The sequence below is a fragment of the Canis aureus genome, chromosome 20 (genome assembly GCF_053574225.1).
Source record: "Canis aureus isolate CA01 chromosome 20, VMU_Caureus_v.1.0, whole genome shotgun sequence".
In the NCBI taxonomy this organism is placed as follows: domain Eukaryota; kingdom Metazoa; phylum Chordata; class Mammalia; order Carnivora; family Canidae; genus Canis; species Canis aureus.
In genome coordinates, this window is record NC_135630.1 from 8,287,198 (window position 1) to 8,310,737 (window position 23,540).

Genomic DNA, 23,540 nt, shown 5'->3' on the forward strand with positions numbered 1-23,540 from the left:
CCGGGAAGGTCGGTGCAGCTCCTGCTCCTCCGGGACGGGGCTCTCCTGTCCTGGGGACACTCGCCCCGGCCTCAGCCCGGCTCCTCGCGGGGCCCCTCCCCCTTGGAGGCCTTTGTTCCTTTATTTCTTTTTCCCCGTCTTCCTACCTTGATAGATGCGCGAACTCTTCTCACTGTAGCATTCCAGCTGGTCTCTCTTTAAATCTCAGGCCGAATTCATAGACTTTCAGGATAATTTGAAGGTTTTCTAGGTAGTTTGGTGGAGACAGGTGATTTGGAGACCCTACTCCTCCGCCATCTTGCTCCTCCCTCCTGAATTTGGGTCCTTGAGAATGGTTATTGTCTACTGTGAACTTGGCCAAGTAGTAATCCTGATAAAGCTGCTGCGCCACAGGATTTCATTGATAGAGCAGACTAACATAGTTCAGGTATATGGTACATACCCTCTGATTTGGTGACTAAGAAACAACTTTGTTCTCAGGCGTTTTTTACTCCCCCCCCCCCCCCGTCACAACACAGTCCCTGGAGCTCTGGACCATGCAACCTGGACATTCTGCAGAACATTACATTGATCTATTATACTGATGACATCATGCTGATCAGGCAAGATAAGCAAGAGGTTGGTATATACTGACGGCCTTGGGGAGAAGATGCATACATTGAGATATATGTAGAATCAGGGAGCTGCTACTGCAGTGAAGTCTCTAGGGGTCTAGGATATCCCCGCTAAAGTAAAAGACAAATGTCTTGCATCCTTATTCCAGAAAAAGAAAGCCTAGCACCTGATAGCTCTCTTTGGCCTCTAAAATAGCACATTCCAACTTGGGGATACTGTTCCAGTTCATATATCAGATGACACAGAGGACTGCCAGTTTTCAGTGGGGCCTTGAGTGGAAATGGGTTCTAAAGAAGTTCCAGGCTTCCCTGCCATGTGGGCCATATGATCCAACAGACCCTATGGTGTTGAAAGTGTTAATGTACTTTCAAAAGATATAGTATGGAATCTATGGCAAATCCCATTGTGAAAACAAAAATGCAGGTCTCTGGGATTCTAGAAGAAGGCCATGTTACCTACAGCAAAATTGTATGTCTTTTGGGAAAGCTACTGGCATAATTTGGGGCATGTTTCTGATGGAAAGCTAGAATTAACCCATGGAGTATCACATGACTATGCCAGGTTCTCCATTGTGATCTGGGTTCTGTTGGAACTGCCAAGTCGTGAAGTCAGATAGGCTTAGAAATAATCTGTTGTAAGATGGAAATGGGTGGAACCAGAAGCATAAGGAAGTTGCATGAGTAGGAAGCCCACGTCCCTTTGTCACCCACCAGGGTTTCACTGGTGCCTATCCCAAGCTCTCACGTGTCGCCAAAGGAGTGTTCCATATGAGCAGTTAGAGGAGGAGAGAGAAAGTCCAATCTTGTTTAGGATGGGTCACCTTGTCAAGAACAGGTTATCCTGCCATAGTTGTATTGCAGCTGGCAGAAGGTGTAAAGTCAGAGACCAAGAACTTTACTACTGAGCACAATAACAGTAGCAAGGGTATCAGTGTTTGGGGTTGTTTGTTTGTTTTGCAGTAGTTTCCCGAGTTCCAATTCCTATAAAGTGAAGTAAAGAACGCCAAGTGACACCTGCACATGTAGTAGGTTGCATTATAGAAGAGAAACTTTGAACTTACAAAACCCAAATCTTCTATGATGGACTATAAGCATGACTGCTTTTCGTTCTGGAGGAAGACACTCTCTCTGTTTTCCAAGGCCATCCACTATGTAAGCATCCTGGAAAAGATGATCTGAAAAAAAGGAAGTCAGTGCCTCTCCTTGCAAACATGCAGAAATAAGAGTCCCATGGAGAATTGTCTCTTGCATGGCTCAATATGGGATGCGAGCCAGAAATGAACAGCGACTATATTTTACAGCCATATTCGGGGGAGTAACCTTGAAATACAGTGGAGGAGAAAAAGCTTCCCAATGGGGAGAGAAATGAACATTGCCCCGGATCATCCATTTTGTGACCTGAGGTGAGAATATACAGCTGACCTATGAACAATGCAGGGATCAGGGGCCCTGAACCCTAGTGCATTTGAAAATCCCATGTAACTTTTGACTCCCCCTCGACACAATTACTAATAGCCTATTATTGATCAGAAGCTTTAGCAATAACACACAGTTGATTAATACGTTTTATATCTTGTATTATATACTGTATCATTACAATAAAGTCAGCTAGAGAAAAGATGTTATTAAGTAAATCATAAGGAGGAGTCCTGTACCGTATCAAAAAAATATCCACCTACAAGTAGACCTGCACAGTCCAAACTAGTGTTGTTCAAGGGTCGACTGTACAGAGACTCCTGGGGTAGCCAGAGCCTGGGAGTGAAAGAACTGGAAGATTGGTGAGCAGTCTTTGGGTAGAGGCATGTGGATGGACATAGGGTGTGGAGCATTAAGTGTCAAGATTGTTGTATCGCACTTTAATACACACTAAAAAAGCACTGTCACAGAAGAGGTACTGAATAACCAAGTAGACAGTATGACTCGGCCAGGTGGCGTTACGCATTCTTTGTCATCGGCTGTTGCAGAACTGGCATGATGGCCACAATCAAGGAGTGGCCACGAGGACAGAGACGGAGACCATGGATGGACACAGCAGTACTGGCTTCCATTTAATGAGGCTGGCCTAGATACTGCCTTTGGAATGCCCAGCATGTCGGCAACGAAGATCAATATTGAGGCCATGACGTGGCCCTCCTCAAGGAGCCCAGTGGGCCATTTGGTAGCCAGTCTCTACATCGGGCCTCTCCCATCTTTGAAGGATTAGCGGCTCCACTTCACAGGGATAGATACCATTCTCAACAGGAGTTTGTCTTTCCTGCCCACAGAGCCTCAGTCAGCACACCATCCAGGGGCTTGCAGCATGTTTCATCCACAGTCCCAGAATCCCTAACAACGTAGCATCCAACAGAAGACTCACTTCATGGTGGAGAAAATAAGGGAGTGGACCCATGGGATCCCTCACTGTGTCACATCCCTCATCATCCAGAGTCTGCCGGTCCCAGTCACTTACTGCCTCAGTTATGCGGCCTGTCCCTGCCAATCTGAGCTCTGTGGGTTTAGTATCCTGGTCCCCAGGGAGGCACATTCTTGCAAGGGGACAAGCGAGGTACATCCTGTATGTACTTGCTATGTGTGTTTATGGAATGTGTGAAAGGTAACGGCGTGTGTTATGTGTGTGTGGTGTATGGTCAGGTGTGTGGCATGTGTGTGTATGTGTGGTATGTGTATGCAGAGGGGGGCTTGTATGTGAGTATCATGTGTGCTATGTGTAGGTGGATGTGTGTATATGTATACATGTGGTATGTGTTATGCTTAAGTACTATATGGGTGGTATGGATGGTGCATGTGTGTCCATGTCTGTGATATGGACATGTGTGATGTGTGTGGGTGGATTTCTCTGCGTGTGTGGTGTGCATTTAAGGCATATATATATGTTTTGTATATGTAATATGTGGGTATATGTGTACTGCGTGGGAATGTGTTTTTATGTGTGTGGGGTGGGTACATCCATGTGTTATGTGTGGGGTGTTTGGTGTGTGCATGTATGTACATGTGTGCTGTGAGTGTGGTGTGTATGTGTGGTATGTGGTATATGTGTGTTTGCATGTTGTACATGTCTATATGCATGTAGTGTTGCATAATTATGGGAGTAGCATGTGTATGGACATGAGGTGTATGTGATATAGTGTGGGAGGGTGTAGGTGATTTGTGCACATGCATATAGCCTATGTGTATAGTACGTGTACAAATACGTGCTGTGTGTGGTATATGTGCTTGAGTATAGTGTGGGTTGGTGTGTATGTATGTAAGTGATGTAGATGGATATGTGTATATGTGCCATGTGTGTTATGTGTAGTATGTGTGTGTGTTTGGTATATGTGTATACATGTGTGTAATGTGTGGCACGTGGTATGTGCAAGTGTGTGCAATAAGTGGTGTGTGTATGTGTCTGCAACCTGTATGTGGTTGGTACACGTGTGATGTGTGTATACGTACGTGGTATAGGCAAAGCGTATGTGTGTCGGGTATGTGTGCATGTGTGAGGTATGCATCTGTACACACACATTTAGTGCATGCAAGCCCGTGAGATGCATGGTGTGTGTGTGTGTGGTCTGCATATGTGTGCGTGTGTGTAGAGTGCCCGTGTGGTGTGTGGCCCTCCACGTGGGCGGTAAGCCCTTTGCAGGAGTAGCTAGTGCCTCCTCCCCCCACTTCCAGAGGCCCTACCCGTCACTCGGCCAGGTCTCGAGAGCATCACTGGCTGATGAGAGGCCGTTTCCCCAGGAGCTCGGGCCTGCGACTCCCGCCGTCGTCGTCCTTAACAACCGGGCCCCAGCCACCGCCCCCCGCGTGCCTCACAGCGCCCAGCGCAGGGCTGCGAACTAACCAACCGTGATATTGGCCGTCATGCTCGTGTGCTCAACGCGCCGGTGAGCGTGTGCTAGGAGGGGGCGGGCGCACCACTGCACGCGCACCCGATGTGGGCTCCGCACGGCGCTGCGTTCTTACCGGGCAGGCTGGCTCATTAGCGGGAAACGGTCTATAATTCCATGTTACATCGCCTTTTGGCTCCGTTTTGTCTTTGCAGACCCAGATCTCATCCATCGGAAGCTGCATATGGCTCATTAGGACAGAGTGCGGGAGGGGCGACAGCAGGGCCCTCAGGCCGGATGCCCTCGGCCCATCCTTCCCTCTGTCTCTTTTTCAGCCTTTCCAGTGTTTTCCTTTCTTGCTTTAGGCTTCTCCCACCCGCTCAGTGAAAACCGGGCACCTGTAATAACAACCACTTGGCAAGTGCCCGCTCCGTGCCAGGGACAGTTGCACGATCCTCGTGACGGCCCAGAAGAGCATCCTCACCACGTGGATAAGGATGCTAATTCCCAGTCCTTAGATCTGGGAATCTAATTCCCAGATGCGGAAACTGAGTCTTCCCTACCCAGCCTTCACTACGGGGGACACGCTGCCTTCCCCTCTGAAGTTCGGAAATGTGGAAAAGCCTCACTTCCATATGATTTCTCTTGTTATCTCCCTAAGCCAAACCACACATATTGAAATCTAGGGACACCCACGAAGTGCCCTGGCTCTTGGCAGCCCTGAGCAAGAAGGCAGTGACCAAGAGCTCCCTTCCTGCGGGCTCCGGGCCTAGCGCGTCTTGCCCTCTGCCGATCCCCTACAGCGGTAAGCCGTGCCCTGCATCTGATAAGGACGTTGTTTCCATTTAGTTCAGTTCAGTCACCCGGGGCTTTCAGAGAGCTAGCTGTGACGGGTGTGCTCTGCCACGGTGCCCCTCCCATCATCTAAATTGGCTCTTCTCTCCTTTGGCTCCTTAAGAAAAACCCGTTCCTGGTGGCAAGGATGCGTCTGCTGCAGGGACGTAGGAGATGGATCTAGCACAGCATCTATGAACACAGCTCTGGGGTACGACCGCCGAGGTTCCAATCCCATGTGCACCCTATATAAACGTTGAGATGTGCCAGTTCGCTTCGATTCTAGAAGCCTCAGTTTCCCCGTGGTTGGAGGAAAATAATGAGCGCAGAGCTTGCGACACAACGTCTATGTAGCACACAGTGAAAGTTCAAGATGTTAACTGTTATCATTAGTCTTTGGTTGGAATGAATAGAAGGCTCTGTTAAATTTGCATGATTGTATTTTTACACTGAGCCATTAATGATGCATCCATTTAGTTTTCTACTCTGAAAGAACATAGATTTGATTAATTACAACAAGAATTTAAAGTATTTCCATTATTCAGAAATAACCTACAGGGTCTAAGCTTGTCCCTTCCTTCCTTCCTTCTTTCCCAGTTGTTTCTTTTCTTTTCTTTTCTTTTTTTTTTTAAGACAGAGAGAGAGAGAGACAGACAGGTAAATAACAATTACATAGTCAGATTCACTGGCTCTTCTTCTCCTTGGTAACAGCCTGAGGCTTAACCTTGATTAAGCAACATCGCATCTGATCCAAGTTCTCTCCACCTTCCACCCAGCCTCTGCTCCCCCTGGGGGACCAAACCTGCCCGGGACCCTCCACTCCTGCTTAGCCTCAGGATATTGCCAAGGGTAAGCGTCATTAAAATTTTCTTTTAAAAATCAAACAGTTGTCTACCTCCTTGAAGTTGGGCTGTTTTTGTCTATTTTGCGGGGACAGTTCTGCCGCTTAGAAAATGCATGACCGTGTTAAGTTGTCCCGAAATGCATTTTAGGAGAAGGGTCCTGAAGCCAGACCATGCCCGTGATTTCCCAGCCCAGTGGCCCCGAGATGCTTTCCGCGTGCCCTTCCAACGAGCACAAGTACAGCAAAATCTCTTGATAAAACAAAATCGGAGTAATAGGTGGAGTTTTTTTGGTGCTTCCTGTGACTCAAAGCAAACCTATTTCTAGATTGTAAAGTATGAAAAGAGAGATCAGATTGATATTGAGGAAAATCGAACGTTGGTAAATGAGTTGCTTTCATGTGGTCTCTCAGATTCTCTGTCTCACTGTCTGTCCATCTCACGCACACACGCACACACACCCTTTAAAGGGTAACTGTTTCCTGCACATCATACTTATGTTAATCTCAATTCAACGTAGTGGCACCAAAGGCATTAGGGGGCAGTCATTCTCACTCACAAAGCTTCAGATTCCACTAAATTATTAAAGCTGGACGTAGACTTCTAATTCTGTGCCCAGACCTCCTCACTAACAGAGTGATCTCCTTGTGATGGGGGAGGATATGTTCGATGCTAAATTTCCTGCGAATTTTCAAGACAGCGTTGAGTCTTGAGAACTCTGAGTTACGGGCATCCTGTGTGTGTTGGTATACCTTTCTTTGATTAAAAATGGGATAAATCAATGAGAGAGTCCTTTTACCCAAGGCCACATTCCTTTCACACGAAGGTCATGGATGCACTAATTGGATGAAATATAAATCGTGTTTCTTTCCACATTCAGTTTTAGATCCTGACCTGTTTTGTGTCAAGAAATCACAGGCAGCCCATCCTGTGCCATCAAGGTTGGCTCGATTCACAGATGATTTCCTTAAATCATAGAATGATATTAAATGCAATTCCAAAATAAAGAATAGAAAGTTCAAAGGCACATTTTTTAAAAAGCTTATAGTGCTGTAGAAAAGGCAATGGGAACCTTGACTCCATTTGCTTCCCTGTTTCATAGAGATTTTGAGGGCAGCGGAAAAATACAGCTCCTACTGATAACACCTGTCATGTCCTCCCTGGGAAAGGTAATGTGGAAGAAATTCCCTCATTTTGATCATTTAAGCCGTTGGCTTCTCCTTGCTTTAGGATTCTTTGGTCTCGTTTCTAATTTCTATTAAGCTTAGAAATTTGGGCTTTCACTAAACAGGCAGATCCCATTTATATTTTTCCTGTTAAGTATTGATTTTGAAGGTTTTGAAGAAAACCATCCCAGGATTGATTTTGAAGGTTTTGAAGAAAACCATCCCAGGATAGATCTCATTCAAAATGTACATTTCTAAACTTAAAAATAAAACGGGCATACTCACAGGGCAAGGAAACACACACACCTGCTTCCTGAACACTGGGTGCAGTCTGGTAGGCACGAACAGGTGTCGGCTTCTTCTGTCTGCAGCCTCCCATCTCCCAAAACGCAGGTGCCCCCAAATAGGGTCACCAGGTCAAACATAGGATGCCCGATTAAATGTGAATTTTAGATAATTTTTAAGGATAAGTGTAATCTCAAATATTGCTTATACTTTTTCACTTACCAGCTGGTGACCCTACCCCAAAAGGCTTTATAAACAGATGCATCACTGTGGTCCTGGGGCATCACAGCCTGACAGACTGATCATCCCACAGACTCAAGAGTGGAGTCATTAAATCACCCTCTCATTTTACAGGTGATCAGAGGTCAGTGAGGTAAAAACCATTCTCTAAGAACTTAGAGCTACTTGCCTCTGTCTCCTTGGGCAGTGCCACTCTCTCAAGGGAGCATGCCTCTCTCCACCAACCCTTGAGAGGTTGGACTCTGACTGTAGGCGTAGCACATGGGCAGGTGGACCCCATCCCTCCATGCTTCTGTCTACTAAAGCAGTAGAGACACGGCACAAGTCAATTCTCTCACCTCCCAGAGAGGTAGGGAGGCAGGGCAGGAAAGGCGAATTATAAGGAACAAAGCACAGATTAACATCTCAATAAATTATCCTACCACTTAGGTTTCACATGTCCATCAGGTTTTTTTTTTTCTTTTTTTTTTTTTATTTATTTATGATAGTCACAGAGAGAGAGAGAGAGAGAGAGAGAGGCAGAGACACAGGCAGAGAGAGAAGCAGGCTCCATGCACCGGGAGCCCGATGTGGGATTCGATCCCGGGTCTCCAGGATCGCGCCCTGGGCCAAAGGCAGGCGCCAAACCGCTGCACCACCCAGGGATCCCACCATCAGGTTTTCTTAAAGTGAGGGCACACTCGTGTTAGTAATCTGTGATGCCTGTGGTTGGTTATGGATTCTTCCCCTGGAGACCTTTCCACATCAGATAGAAAACCATTTGTCTTTGTTAGGCAATGTTGCAGCTCTACCTAGAGACCCAGAGGGGGATGAGTTTAAATGACTCCCCCAGAACTCTTCTGAACCTTGGAATCTATGAAAATTTAAACAACTAATATTATAGTGTTCAAACCGAAGACCAGAATGAATGCAAAAGTAGTTCGGTGTTATGATAGAGCTTCAGTATTACTCGAGGCTTTACAGAATCAAGGAAAATCCCCGTAAAGGCCATGGGAATGCCCTGGTTGCTTTCCTGCAACATCATAAGGAGGGCACAGTGCATTGGGTTGATGATGATTAAGGATGCTATTTATATGTATATAGGACACTCAATTTCCTTACCATTTGCAAGGGATACATTTTAGAGAGCTCTCAAGACAAGAAAACGCGCTGTTCACCATAGAACAAGGATGACGATGTTGGAGATGAGACCCGCAGTTTCTCAGAGACTTTCCAGTTGCCCAAGGGGCTTGACCTCCAATCTGCCCATTTCCCGTTTGTCGTGCTCTTCCCTAAGTAAGCTGATTGGGGGAGCCGGGAGTGGGTTCAAGTGAAGCTTCTCACAGTCCCTTGGCTCTAAGTTGGAGACATGGGGAAGGCCATCTGGTCCTCAGCCCTAGCTGACTGGACAAAGGGCTGATGAGGCAGAGGCAAGTTCTCTGTGACCCAGGGTGACAAAGATGGGCTAAAAAGCAGGAGACAGGGCATCTGGGGGGCTCGGGGATTGAGCACCTGCCTTCAGCCCAGGGTATGACCCCGGATCCCGGGATCAAGTTCCACGTCAGGCTCCCTGCATGGAGCCCACTTCTCCCTCTGCCTGTGTCTCTGCCTCTCTCTGTGTGTCTCTCATGAATAAATAAATAAAATCTTAAAAATTTAAAAAGCAGGAGATACAGCACTGCCTATAGAAGCTTCCATATAACTCAAATAACCAACACTTGAAGCCGTGAATATTGTAGTTGAAATTGTTTCACAAATTTGGGGGCAGCAAAAGGCTACAGAGCTTAACCTACTTTAACCTGTTCACTTAACCCATGAAGAAATGAGAAACTCATTATCAGAAATATTTTTTCGTTCTTTATTGTTAGGGGAAAACCCTTCTTGCCCATAGGTAAGGAAGGAGAATCATTAGCCTAACACTCCTGGCTGCCCCCTCCCTCCTTTTACTTTGCCCCAGGAAGAAAGAGGGATTTAATGCGATCAGACTTTGGAAGGAGAAGCTGGCTAAGTGCCAGAGAGCCTCTTCCTCCTCTCTTTCTTGGGAACAAGTTGTCTCCTGGAAGCCTGTTCTGCTCTCCTCCTTCAGGGAAGGCACTTCCTTGTAGGGAGGGAACAAGATGGTCTGCTTAGGTACAGGGCTGTTGAGTGAGTTTGTTTAGCTCTGGTGTTCAACATTCTCAAATCTGACCTCAGTAAGGGCTGCTGGGATGTCTTTCCCGGGGACGTGCACTCTGAAGGAATAAGAGGATTTAACTAAGTGGAAGAGACAGGATGTTCTTGGTAGAGACAACATGTGCAAAGGCCCTGTGGTCGGAGGAAACATGGCAGTTGTACTGGATGAAGGCCTTACTGAAGTACAGAGAGATGGGGAAAGACTAGTGCATGAAAGATGGAAAGGACATGGGGCCAAACTCCACAGGGTCTTCAGGACCATGTTAAGGATCTTGGTCTTCCACCTCAAAGTACTTCATACCCAAGTAAGGATTTAAGAATGAGGACGGGGGCAGAAGGAGGATGACATGATCATATATGCAAATGAACATTGATTCTGTCTGTATTGCGAAGAACAGATGGTGTGGGTGTGTGGAGTGCATACAGGAGAGAAATCACTGTGGTTGCCCAGGCAAGAAACGATGACCATGAGGACCAGAGTTAGGTCAGGGAGTGAAGATGGTTTTTACTTGGAAGTCAATTTTCCTGGCATAAAAGGGAATCACACCCTTAGCTAGCCAGAGTTCACATAGACATTTCAAAAGAAGCAAAAATAAAACCATAGAATTATATAAATCATGTCCGTTGTGTGTCGAAGTTCAAAATCCACTATTGCAAAAGTTTGCTTTTGCTAAATGTTTTGTCACTTTCGACAAAAACAAAAAGGTGGGTTTTTTTTTTTTAATTTTTTAAATTTGTTTTACCTTTTCCCTCTCCTTAGCCAGCAAATCTTTAATCATGTAAGTTACATCCAGGATAATTCTCATCTGACTGTTTCCGTAGAAACAAGCATGTGTCCTCTGTGGCGTTGGTTGTATTTAAGTGGCTAATACAGACATCCATGGCCATCACAGTCTCTGGTTATGTCTCTACTGTTTTGTTTTGTTTCAGGCTTTGTTTTTATTCTGCTTTTCTACTAAAATGGGAAAATAATAATCTCTTTGTCTAAAAACATCCCTTTGTAAATATTCTTCAAAAGCTCATAAGCTACTTGGAGTGAAACTATTTCCCTCCTTTTTCCACCAAAAGCACAAAGATAAGTTATTCCTTGATGAAATTATTGACTATACATCCCACATGACTTCCTTCAATAGCAAGTAAATATTCCCTCAATAACCATGGATGTGGAATGGAATAAATATGGAACGGTGTGGAGAATATGAAAATTCGTAGAGATTTAATAAAAGATTTCCGAGAGGATCTAAGGAGGCTGGTCTTAGACAATCCGGACTGGTGGACTCCCAGCAGTGCCCCTGCTGCACTCTAGGGGGGTGTGGCCTCCGCCGGAAGGTGCCCGGCTCACCTGATTCTTGCTTAGCCAAAAAGTCATAGACTTGAATCTCTGTTGAGCCCTGTCTCTTTATGCTCTCACTCTTTTAAAGATTTTTTTTTTAATATTCACATGAGAGGGAGAGCACACACACACACACACACACACAAGCAGGGGGAGAGGCAGAGGGAGAGGGAGAAGCAGACGCCCCGGCTGAGCACTGAGCAAGGAGCCCAGTGAGGCTCTGGGTCCTAGGACTTCTGGATCATGACCTGAGCGGACGGCAGACACTTAACCATCTGAGCCACCCGGGTGCCCCTCTTTTTGCTTTCAACAGAGAACCCCCACTCTCAGAAATGAAATTTCCCAGTTTACCTTAAAAATCTTACTCATTTGGGGCATGTGGGTGATTCAGTCCATAAAGCGGCTGCCTTCAACTCATGATCCCAGATCCGGGGATGGAGTCTCGCATCAGGCTCCCTGTTTGATGGGCAGGCAGCCTGCTTCTTCTCCACTGCTTGTGCTCTCTTGTGCTCCTGCTCTCTCTCTCTTCTGTCTTTCAATATTCTTTTTTTTTTTTTTTTAAAGATTTTATTTATTCATGAGAGACACATGCAGGGAGGGAGCCTGCTGTGGGACTTGATCCCGGGACTCCAGGATCAAGCCCTGGGCAGAAGGCAGGGGCTAAACCGCTGAGCCACCCAGGGATTCCCTCTTCTGTCTTTCAAATAAATAAAGACTTTAATGGGCAGCCTGGGTGGCTCAGTGGTTAAGCGTCTGCCTTCAGCCCAGGGTGTCCTGGAGACCCGGAATCGAGTCCTCTGTTAGGCTCCCTGCATGGAGCCTGCTTCTCCCTCTGCCTATGTCTCTGCCTCTCTCTCTCTCTCTCTCTCTGTGTGTGTGTCTCTCATGAAGAAATAAATAAAATCTTTAAAAATAAATAAAGTCTTTAAAAAAATAAAATCATACTCATTTTGAGTAGGAGAATAACAATACAGTAGAGAAATAACAATATATTTAAATGTTAAATTCTGAAGAGCCTGAATTTTATTTTATTTTTTATTTTTATTTAAATTCTAGTTTGTTAACATCTAGTGCAAGATTGGTTTCAGGAACAGAATTCTGTGATAAAATTCCATGATTCATCACTTACATACAACACCCAGTGCTCATCACAACGGGTGCCCTCCTCAATCCCTATCACCCATTGAACCCATCCTCCCCGCGACCTCGTCCCATCAACCCTCGGTTTGTTCTCTATCATTGAGTCTCCCGTAGTCTGTTTCCCTAAAGCCTGAATTTTAGACTTAATCTTCAGGAAACTTTTTTAAAAGTCACTTTCAAATATACAGAAATTCAAGTGGAGTTTGCAAAAGTGGTCCTCAAAAGACTTCAACCAGGAGAGAGAATAATTACTAGCATTTATGTTGTTGGTATGTGTGTGACTCTAACTGGACTGCCCAACTGTCCTGGTTTGCTCGGGGTGCAAGAGGGATTCCCAGACATGGAACTTTTTGTTTTAAAACCAGGACAGTTAGGGGGAAACTGAGATAAGTTGTCCACCCTCCCTAATAGATAGGGTTCATTAATTTTCTGAAGTTTAAGCATCAATCGATCACTGGGTATTCACTGAATGCTTACATCTGCCCAGTACTCTCCCCACTGGGCACGGTGAGATCAGAAGGAACAGGAGTCAGGAGGTCCTTCCCTTCCCTGAAGTTCTGTGGCCCCTTCATTGCTTCCTAGGAGTTTATTGATTTTTTTTTTTTTTTATTTATTTATTTATTTATTTATTTATTTATTTATTTATTTATTTTTATTTATTTTTGCTTCCTAGGAGTTTATGATGTCATTTTCCTAAAACACTCAATGACTGCTTCCTAAACAGAACTTGTCAGGCACTATGGTTGGCACTTGGGGTGCCCAGATGAATGAGAAGCTGAGTCCGGTGTCAAGGAGCTAACTCTTTTGCGGAGAAGACAGATAAAATACAACTTGGTGAGTGCTGTGTATTATAGGGCTCTGGCAAACTCCTGATCACATACCACATAGCAGGACACAGCTCACTCCAGCTGCAGATGTGCCCAGACAACAGTGGTTGCATGTGCTGCGTGTGGTATGCAAATAGCTTCTAGACTCTAGGTAATAGATGCTATAATTGTTCAGAGGAGAGAAAGATTCTCTTGACAGAGTGATCATTCCTATGTGTATAGAGGAAGACCTTACTGAAAAGATAGGATTTAAGGCAACCTTGAGAAAATTTTAATATAGGTGAGTAAAGACAGAAGGGGCTCTTGCACAGACCCATCGTACTAGTATGTTATGAACCAAAGTTTGTGGTTTATCTAGTTCTGTACACTTGAGGTGCAAAAACTACACCACCACCACCACCACCAAAAGATTAATAGGCAGAGATGATAATACAGAGGTGGAAATTTAGACTAGAGTCAAGAAAGTTTAATTAACACGTGGTGTCAGATGGACTTAACCAAAGAATCTCACAAAGAAGATAAGGTTGAGAAAACAGGATAAGGTCAGGTGCTAAAGGTTTGTAAATTGCTGAGAAGTTTGGAATTCCTTCTATAGACACTGGGGAGCCAGGGAAGGCTTCTGAGAAGGGAAGCGCTATGGTGAAAGTTTTGTTTTAAGAAGCTTAGCCTGGCAAAAGTGATCACCCAGGCCTTCCACAAATTAGAAAAGATTCGGAGTTCCTGATTAAAAACCAAGGGAGTCTTAGCATGTGTGGGAAGGAATATCAAATAAAGTTTTCCCTTTTCATTGCAAAATGCAGCTGTTGGCTGGAGGGAGGGAGAAGCTCTTGGCATCTCCCTAAGGGTCGGAAAGGTGATGCACCTGCAGAAGGAGAAACTGGGGTCTCCCCTACGGAGAGATTCATGGCGGCCACGAACAAACCTTTCCGCACACTAAGAGCCATCTGGTAAGTGGGGGAGGCTGTCTACAAAGAGGGAGCCAGGGGACAAAATCTTCCAGTTGCACATTAAAGACCACCAGGAAAATGGTTACTCCTTTATGTATCTGGACAGGATTAAACTAGAGAGAGAAAGCTTCTGTGTCATCCCACATCATAGGCCCTTTCAAATTCCTTTCTCATAGTCTATTTCCATCTCTTAATTTTACCTGCACAAAATATAATCATGCCTGCTTGTAATTACTTATGCATACATGAATACTAGTAAGTTAAACTTGTTCATCTATTTACATAGACAGTGTGATACATAGTAGCTTAGGAATTGCTTCTTTTCCCTGTGATTTTAAATGTGCAACGAGTTTCTTTCTAAAACACATATTTGCAGATGTCACTTTAAACACTATTTTCTGAGATTATATTTTCCATAGAAAACAGATGTCTGCAATTATCCCTTTTTTGACCTCTGAGACTTATCAAAGTCAAATAGGTAATCATCCAATCAGACGGGCTATCATTATCAGAAGAAAAGTAATTATAATCTGAATATGTTTGAACATGATTATTATAAGCTTTAAACTGTTACACTTTTGATTGGGGCAGAATTGGAAGACATTATCACTTCATAATTCAAATGATGTAACTTCACTTGTTTTTGTCATTTAGAATCTGGAGAGCTAAATTTATTTAACAATATAATTCTTTAAACATGAACAAATTATGCAATAATCTCTTTAAAACCATGAGAATGCTTCTCAAAATCTTGACAGTAAAATTAGGGGATTTTTTTTTTTTTTTTTTTTTTAACTAGAGCAAATCAGAGCTCGGCACTGAGCCCATCAGAGTGGGAAGCTTGAGGCAGACAGTGTTCTTTTGACAGACATTTTGTGATCTGCTTGGTTCTGTTAAAGAGACCTGCTCCCTTTCTGCCCGCCTCTGGAGGCCCACCCATTGTTGGGCCCAAGTTAAAGGAGATCTCGGCCAAATACAGACATTGATTAGTGAGACAAGAAAGGAGAAAAGGTATACAAGGAAAAAAAATTTTTCCCAAGAAGGTATGTAAGTAGAAGGAGCGAATTAAAGTCAAAATCTGAACTGAGAATTTTGAAAAGTACTTAAGGACTTGGGCCGGAGGTGGGGTGGGGGTAGGGGGCATTGAAGACCTAATGTTTGCTACATCTGGAGCAAGACCACTTTTCCCATTGAAAATAATTTTATAAAAATCTGGCAACACAGTCCTTGTGTCCAGACACTTGATTAGGTGTTTGCTTAACTTGCTGGGATGCCCTGATTTTTCTCCTCCACCGTTTCCAAGGTCTGTGCTTTCCAGCCGGTGCACCGGCCTTAGGAAGGAGGCGTGACGGCAGGGTGCCTGGGCTGTTCCTGGGGCCTGAGTCCACAGTGAGTTGGTAGATGTGTGTGAGCGAGGAGACGCAGAGCCCTGTCAGAGAATTCTTGTGGCCCAGCCTGCGGGTTAGAAATAGTCACAGACAGGAGCCTTTGGAGGATTTGAAAGGCACTTAATGGTTATTTTGTCATGACCACACCATTTCTTAGGATGCCTATTTAAGAGCAGCCATTCAACTCATAATTCTAGTTCAGCATAGCAAGACCAGAGGGTTTTGCTTCTCCCCAAACACCGCAGAACTTTGGTAAAAATCAAGTCAGGACCTCATATCGTTCCAACCTCCTTATTAAAAGTACCCCTTTCTTGTTATTTCTTCTTGACGTCTGCCCTTCCCCTACCTCTAGCATGTGTATGTGTCCACTCATTCATTCCAGAAAGACTCACTGAGTCCCTAACGTGGGCCAAGCACTCTGGATATGGCAATGAGCAAAATAGGCAAATATCTCGGCCCAGCTGGAGCTTGCATTCTGGCTAAATTCTTGCTAAGGCCTTCTGCGGAAATGTCAATTGGAAACGAAGGTATTGATGGAGTTGTCAAGGACTGAGGGTAGCATTCCCTTTGTCACCCAGGGAATCAGTACCCCTGGGGGGTGGCCCCAGCAATGGTGTGCACTATGACACTCGCCCGGCGGCGTGAGAGCGATGACGGAGGGCACCCCTGCCTCCAGGGAGGGACCTTGATCTTTGCAGGTTCCTCTTGGGATTTCACCACCTGGACAGGTGCCCATGGACAGGTGCCCATTCGTTCTGTACCTCTCCACCGCCCGGCTGGACAGAAGTCTCCTCTGCTCTGCCCGGGTGAGCTCCCTACTTTGTTCGTCCCTCAACAGCAGAGATCCTGTTTTATTAATGTGACTAATGATCTGTCGTCCAGCACAGTGCCTGGCGCAGCATCAGCTCTCAGAAACCTCTAAGTAAATGAATGGCGGTCCGCTCCCCTTCCCAAAGCCTTTGACGCTCGTTTAGTCTCAGTGGAAAGGGCTTTCTTTGTGCAGTCCCTGTTGGTCACCCATTCCCAGCCCAGCTGAAGATTTTGCAACATGTCAAAGTAGAAATTTCCAGCTTGATTCTTACTCTAAATTTCATGGAGCCCAGGCATTGGAATTATGGCACTGCTTTTCAATGGGGATTTTTTTGTGTGTGTCGATATTTAGTTCATCATGTTGAATATTTTGTGCTTCCGTGCACTGCTTCTGATGGATTTAGCTTATTAAAGTGGGTGGCATCCAGCTGCAGCCCCCTTTTCTTCTTTTTCCTTCTAATCTACTTTCAAGTAACCAAAGCAGCCTATTAACACTTGGTGTTTTCATCAGACCTTGCACACTCCTAGGAGCCTTTGAGCCTGTGATCACATCATTTCCCATCTTTTCAGAATATTCTTTCTCCACAGTTTTGCCTAGCTTCGTTTTCTCCAACTTTCAAGACCCTCCAGCAAGCATAATGGTACTAGCAGTCTGAATGACATATTTTCTACAAAGCCTTTTTGACCGCTATAGGCCATCTCTTCTCCTCATTGCTTCGTGTAATTATTTCATGTAGAAATTTTTCAACATCCTCCTCTGCTGTGTCAGGTATCTTTTTATATAGTTATAGATGCTCACACGTGTGCTCAACCAGCTAGATGAACAGCAGTATAGCACACAGGTAACAGCACGGTTGGAGGGGTACATAGACCTAAGTTTCAACATGGGTCCTCCCCTTGGGGAAGAGATGACTTATGACAGGTTACCTCTGTGCACTTCGGCTTTGCTATCTATAAAATAGGGCAACTGTGCCTGCCTGTATCAAGCACTCCTTTGTATGCTGATGCCTTGACATCGGGGGCCTTGCTGACTTCCAGGAGACTGCCCCCTCTCAGGGCTAGTCAATTCCTAGAGTTGGCAAGGGACTAGCCTGCAAGCATCCTTCTCATGTGTGAGCCAACCAATCCAAAGCCCGTACCCCTAACCACCTCTTTTATTGGGGTCTCATATTCTGACCATTAGCCCATGCCCTAATCTCCCCAGAGCAACTAGGAACAGTCCTTTGGCCCCAGAGCCCACTAAAATGATCCAAACCAGCTAGTCCTATCCCCACTTACCATGCCTCACCTTTTCCTTTGCACAGAAGCCAAAATAAAGGCTCTTAACCTCTATTTCCCCTGCTCCCTCTGCCTCCTTACTGACCCTGGTACTCTGCTTTGTGGCCTCCCCATTATGTAGCACACCACCTCCTGTTTCTAGGGAACTCTGAATAAAAACTTCTTTCTTTGTGACAGCCATTTCCATGTCTACCTGTCTTACCATACCCATTCAAAATCAATTCTGGGTCTATTTTCAAATACTACCTCATAGGGTTAAAGTCATGGTTCTCATGTGGAGGCGATTTCTGACTCCCAGAGGACATATGGCAGTGTCTAGTGACATTTTTAGTTATCACAACTGGGGAGAGAGGCGTTACTGGCCTTAGTGGGTAGGGGCCTGGATGCTGTCAAACATCAAACATCCTACAATGCACAGGTCAACCACAGCAAGAATTCTCTTGCCCCAAACGTCAGTCCTGGCAAGAGTGAGAAACCCAGGGTTCGGTGAGGATTCAATGAGGTCAAGTAAGTCAAGTGTGTACTTCAGGTGACTCTCAGACTGTCACGTGCCCTGGAATCACCTGGCGGGTTTACTAAACTACCTATTGCTGGGCCCACTCCCAGAGTTTCTGGTTCAATAAGTCTGGGGTAGGACCTGAGGATTTACATTTCTAAGCAATTCCAAGATGATGCGGACACTGATCTTTCAGTACCGACTTTGAGAATTATTAGCCTAATTCATAGCAATCACTCGATAAATGATATCCCATAATTATTATTTTATCAGATCCTGTAGGTCAGAAACAGGTGCCTGTGCTTCATATCCTGCGCATCACTGGGGCTTGCACCAGGCAGTCATTAAAGATGCTGATGACTGTTTGACACCGAAGCACTACTAAGTAGCAAACAGTACTTACTAAGATACATCTGGGACTAGATTAGAAACTTGTCTAGGTAGGAGTATATTCTAGTTAGCTATTGCTGCAAAACAAGTTGCCCCCAAATTTAGTGCCTTTGAATAACAACCATTTTGTTATATTTCATGATTTTGTGAGTCAGGAATTTGCACAGGGCTCAGCAGGTTGGCCTGTTACATGAGACATTGATTGAAGCTCCTCGAAGAGGTACTGGCCAAGAGGTCAGTGTATGCACGCATCTGACACCTTGCTGGCGTGGCTTGAAGGGGGGGTCCCCGCTGGGACTGCCAACTAGAGATTCATGTTTTTAAACTGCCCTGTGATATTTGGTTGCAGCCCTGTTTCTAGTGAAGGGAGTAGAAGACATAAGCAAATGACCCTAGGACTTCATGATTGTACTCTGTTGTTCTCTGAACTTTGGATGTTACGCCCTCTCTCCAAATACATCACTGCAAGCCAGGCAGCTTCCCAACTACTGTCTTCATCTTATGACTGCAAGTTGGAATAAGTATCCATATACCTGTCAGAATTGCCTAGTGCAGTAAAACCCACAATGAAATGCCCTTCCCTGTTGCAGGTTCATTACACAGCATGAAAAATCATATCCCCCAAGGACACAGTCCCACATGGCCTTTCTCTCTCCCACTGCAGTCCACGGTGGCCCGTGATGCACGGATGCTCTGTCCTCATCCCCAGCATGGTGACCGGGTCCTGTACAACCAGAGCCAAACGTAACGCTTCCATCCTCTGAATGACGCCTTCTGTCGTGTCTCCAGGGCTATACTTACCTCCTCTGAGGTCCTGGGCTCTCTGACCGGCTCAGCGTGTCAGCAGGAGCTCAATGATGACCTCAGCAGCAGCCAAGCAGTATTCTGGTTGCCTTATTCTCTGTGATTATCCAAAAGGGAAAACAAAAAAAGTCATTTAAAAATGCAGCTTGTGCTCTTCCAGTACAACAAAGGATCTCCTGGAAATCTTTTCTTTTTTAAATGACATTATAATGTATGCTTTGTTTTGTTTTCATCACTTTTATCATCATTTCTTAGCAGAGGCCCAAGTGACTTGGCTGGGGTAAGAGGGGGAAATTATAATGATTCATTTGTATACATTTGTCCTAGTGGGAATTTGATGTGGTGGAAATATTATCAGAATATTAAATTAGAGGCACTCAACATTATTCTCTGTTCTGTCTGAAACCAGACTCAAGATACAAACAGATGAGGCCCAAGGATGCCATGGTAATTCAGTAATTCATGAGCCTCCATCAGAGCACCTTGGTTCTTTCTAAACGGAGTTGACTTAAGTTTTCTCCCGCTGCTGGTATCCTTGGTGCGGTGAAGTTTTTAGCTAGCCCCTCTTCCTCACTCAATTCCTCTCTTAAAGTCCCTCCTAAAGGCAACAGCTGATGTGGTTCTGGAGAGGCAGGCACACACCTAGCTGTCCTGAATACCAGGTGCTTGCCAACAAATCTCTTCCAGCAAGGTGTTCCCCAGCTGGTTCTTAGCAGCTCTCAACCCGAATCAGAGCTGACCAGCTCCTGAGACCAGTGTAGGAGTCAGGATCCAACTAGAAAACAGGAACCACTGGGGAATTTGAAACAGAAGGGCTTCGATGTGGGGATTGATTACACGAGGATGGGAGAGCCTAGAGGCCAGCTGGGGGGCAGCGAGGAATCCAGAGACTGGACGCTGGCATTGCCACAAGGCAGAGGGAAGAGGGGAGGGAGTTCGGAGCTCAGGGCATTGTCACGGGCTAGAGGCTGGCACCGTAGTGGACCAGAGATGCTGAGCAGCTGCAAAGAGGAAGGGGAAGACATTCCTGTCTCTCTCTCTCCTTCTCCTCACCCTCCACTCACCTGTCAGTGCTTCCCATCCTCCAGTCTTGGAAAAGCAACAGGCAGAGGTCAGGCCTTTTGATTCAGAACAGGGTAAGGAAAGACCAAGAAACAGACCCAAGAGAAACGGCCAGGAAAACGTGCCCTGCAGTAACCCTGTGAAACTATTTCCACTCGGCTCTATGTGGTGTCTCCAGCACCCTGCACCATCCATCCTCCAGCCAAGGTCACTGTCAGCTGCTTGAAGGTCCCAGCCACTGATATCTATTCTGACTGTGTTGATGCAACCTTGTCCAGGAACAAAGAGCCTTTCTCAGCAAGTCCCCAATCTGGTCTGGTCTCTACTTTCGGTCGGCGGCTCCTCCAGCCTCCCTGGTCCCCGAGGGCTTCTTCTCCTTGCTTACATGTTTGCTGTCTCCTAGCTCACTCTTGTTCCCACTGACTCTTGAGCATCTTTGCCAATTTGATTGTGTCAAAGATCCATTTTTGTAAACTGATCCCTAGGTCCAGTGAGTGTGGTCTGGTTTGGTGTCAAATAATCCTCTTGTTCACTATAGAAATATATATTATTATTATTATTTCTCTCCTTCAGCAGAAGGTGGCATTTTGCTCTCATGATGGACCCAATTCAAGGGAAAAGGGGGTTAGATTTCACTTGTTTGCAGAAGAGCTTGTGGGATGGGAGGTATTTTTGTGGCCAACCTTGGAAATACAACGAGCCCTAGGCAGAGACTTAGTAGATCTCCTCAATCCTAATTAATAGTTTTTCTCAAAGATTTCCTCCCTCCTTCCGACTCTTCCTCCCTCCCTCCCTTTTTATTTTCTTATAATACCTAGAGACGGGAAAAGTTAATCTTTGGGAAATAGTCCATCTTTGCATAGAGCTTGATCACAGAATACACTTTGAAATATTTATAATGGCTCTTTATTTTTTCCTGATTTCAATAGACTAGACTCAAACTCCCTCACCACTAACATATCCTAATATATTAATAGAAAGAAACAGTTATCAGGACCCACTCTCAGAAGACTGACTCCACTTGCCATCTTCCCCATGGCTGTCTGGCCACACAACCGTTTTCAAGGTACGATTAGCGCATTCTCCACCATAGAGTTCTCCTGCAGGTGCTCCTCTTTCTCTTTGCCCATGTCAGGGAGTACACAGATCCACTCCCTCCCCTATGACACGCCTTCCAGTGATCAAGTCAGAGATAGCACCTCTGAATTGGTTTGATTAGGCCTACTCAGCAGGATCTGGGACTGTGGACCAGGTGGGGAGATAGCGCTTGACAAATCAAGAGGCACCATAGTGGAAGGGGGTCCTCCAGTCCTTCCTGCTGGCCAAACTTGCTCTTTCCACAGGGAAGGGGGACAGAAAGCCCAGGAAGAGGACTTCTGGAGTGATCCAGCTCCCAGAGTGAGAAAGTAAAGAAAAGTTACATGTGGAGAAGAAAAGATGGCCTTTCCTCTTGAAGGTACGCATTCTACAGAAACTTGACAGATGAGCCCATACTAATCATGAAGGCAAGAAGACAGCACGGGTCGGCAATGCTCCCAACTGTTCTGACCACCAAACAAGCATCAAGTACCTAGCTGAGAGAGGACAGGGGTAATTTAGACCAAGTGGAATGCCCTCTATTTGGGTTCTGATTTCCTTGTCTCTGGGAAGTACAACAGTTGTGCTGAGCTTGGTTCTCCAGACCTGCAGGTTTCAAACCTATCAGAGCTAGCACCTCTTTATTATAACTACTGGTTTATAATTCCCCCTTTAATATCCGGAAGAAAATAATGTAACTCTTCACACTTCAAAAAGATAGCAATACCGATAGAAGAGCACAACGCTATAATATAAGAAGGGGCATTTCAGTGGGTGAACGCTCAGCCACCGTGCGCTATGGCTTTGGAAGCTGCAATCAAGTTATGAGGCCTCACTGATGTGGAGAGATCCCAGCAGCTGAATAATTACAAAGGCAGCCCATACAGGTGGCTCTTTCTCCATCCGCGATGGGGTTTTTCTGAGACGATGAACAGCTCTTGACATTTCTCTGAACAAAGCAGAGTGTAATCATCTTGATTTATATGGTTGTATAAAATTCAGTGTGTGCTAAAACAATGCAAAAAGACCTCGTGTAAATTTAAAAAAACAAGTGAAGTTCTAAGTTCCCATACTGTGAGTCAGGTTTTTCATATATAAAACTACCCTGTAGAATGCTCAAAAGTCACGTGGGATGCAAGAAAATGTTATTGTTGTTGGCCTCTGCCTGCTAAATGGCAGTAGTCCCTCCTACCTTGTAACAGCTCCCCAAAGCCCCCCCAGATTTCCAAAATGCCATCGAGAGCATTGAAAATCATTCTCTGAAGTGTTAATCAGCGAGCCTTGTGAGTGTGTCCTAAGGTCTAGGAAGGGTCCTAAGAAGCTTATATGTAAGACGTTATTGGCTCAATTATTTCCTTATCACGCTCGAGGAAACTGAGGCTCTGAGAGGCTTCCCAAGGTCACAGAACTTCCCAAGGTCACAGAACAAGGGTGCCCATGGGGGTGGAGGCTCCACTGAAGCCATCCCGGCCCGCATGAGCCATTAGCACCCTCTCTCTTGATTTGCGTCTTCATCTGTGAGACTTGTTTTTCCAACCTGCTTCCTACTGACAGGTCTAGGCTCTGACAACATGAGAAAGGCCTCCAGACGGGCAGAGAAAGCTGTTTGCCCCCCTCCCCCCGCCCTGTTTGTCTCCCCGAGGGGCCCTCCGCGGCCCTTGGCAGTGCAGTGGGAGCTCAGGCCTCCCTTCCCCCCCAGATCCTTCCTGATCTTGCTTTTCATCTGCAGGTCGCTGACCTATTTCATCCATTCTTGCGCTATGATAGCTAAACCAAGCAAAAGAGGCATAATTTACTGCCTTCCCTCTGCTTTTCCAATTATCCCATTTGAGCCTCACTAATTTTCTCTTCACCTCTCCTCACCTCATGGAGCTCTTCCGTTTGCTCTATCAGACCACTGGGTACAGTGATGATAACCTGCTTTTACTCCCAGAGTCACCTCAAACAAAGGCCCGCTTGGCCGAGTGGGGTGTTTCCGAAGCGAGGAGCTCCCCTCTCACCCAGCTGCTCAGCATGTGGCTCGGGAGTTCCTGAGAGCACATCC

At 45.6% G+C, this 23,540-nt stretch overlaps 1 protein-coding gene and 1 long non-coding RNA gene across 17 annotated transcripts in view; one reads left to right on the forward strand and one right to left on the reverse strand.

Moving 5' to 3' along the window:
• Positions 1–23,540, forward strand: part of LOC144291444 (uncharacterized) — a 203,616-nt gene that overhangs the window by 85,765 nt on the left and 94,311 nt on the right. For all 16 annotated transcript variants that reach the window (XR_013358708.1, XR_013358713.1, XR_013358710.1 and 13 more), the window contains exons 9-15: positions 519–618; positions 1,575–5,471; positions 5,972–6,109; positions 7,205–7,271; positions 7,779–7,917; positions 13,091–13,251; positions 14,045–14,191. The gene's annotated coding sequence lies outside the window, so the exon portion shown is untranslated. The remainder of the gene's footprint in view (positions 1–518; positions 619–1,574; positions 5,472–5,971; positions 6,110–7,204; positions 7,272–7,778; positions 7,918–13,090; positions 13,252–14,044; positions 14,192–23,540) is intronic.
• Positions 11,098–21,196, reverse strand: LOC144291451 (uncharacterized). The gene is made up of 3 exons (XR_013358719.1): positions 20,422–21,196; positions 19,355–19,454; positions 11,098–15,646 (listed from the first exon to the last, which is right to left on the reverse strand). It is a non-coding gene; the product is annotated as an uncharacterized LOC144291451 (long non-coding RNA).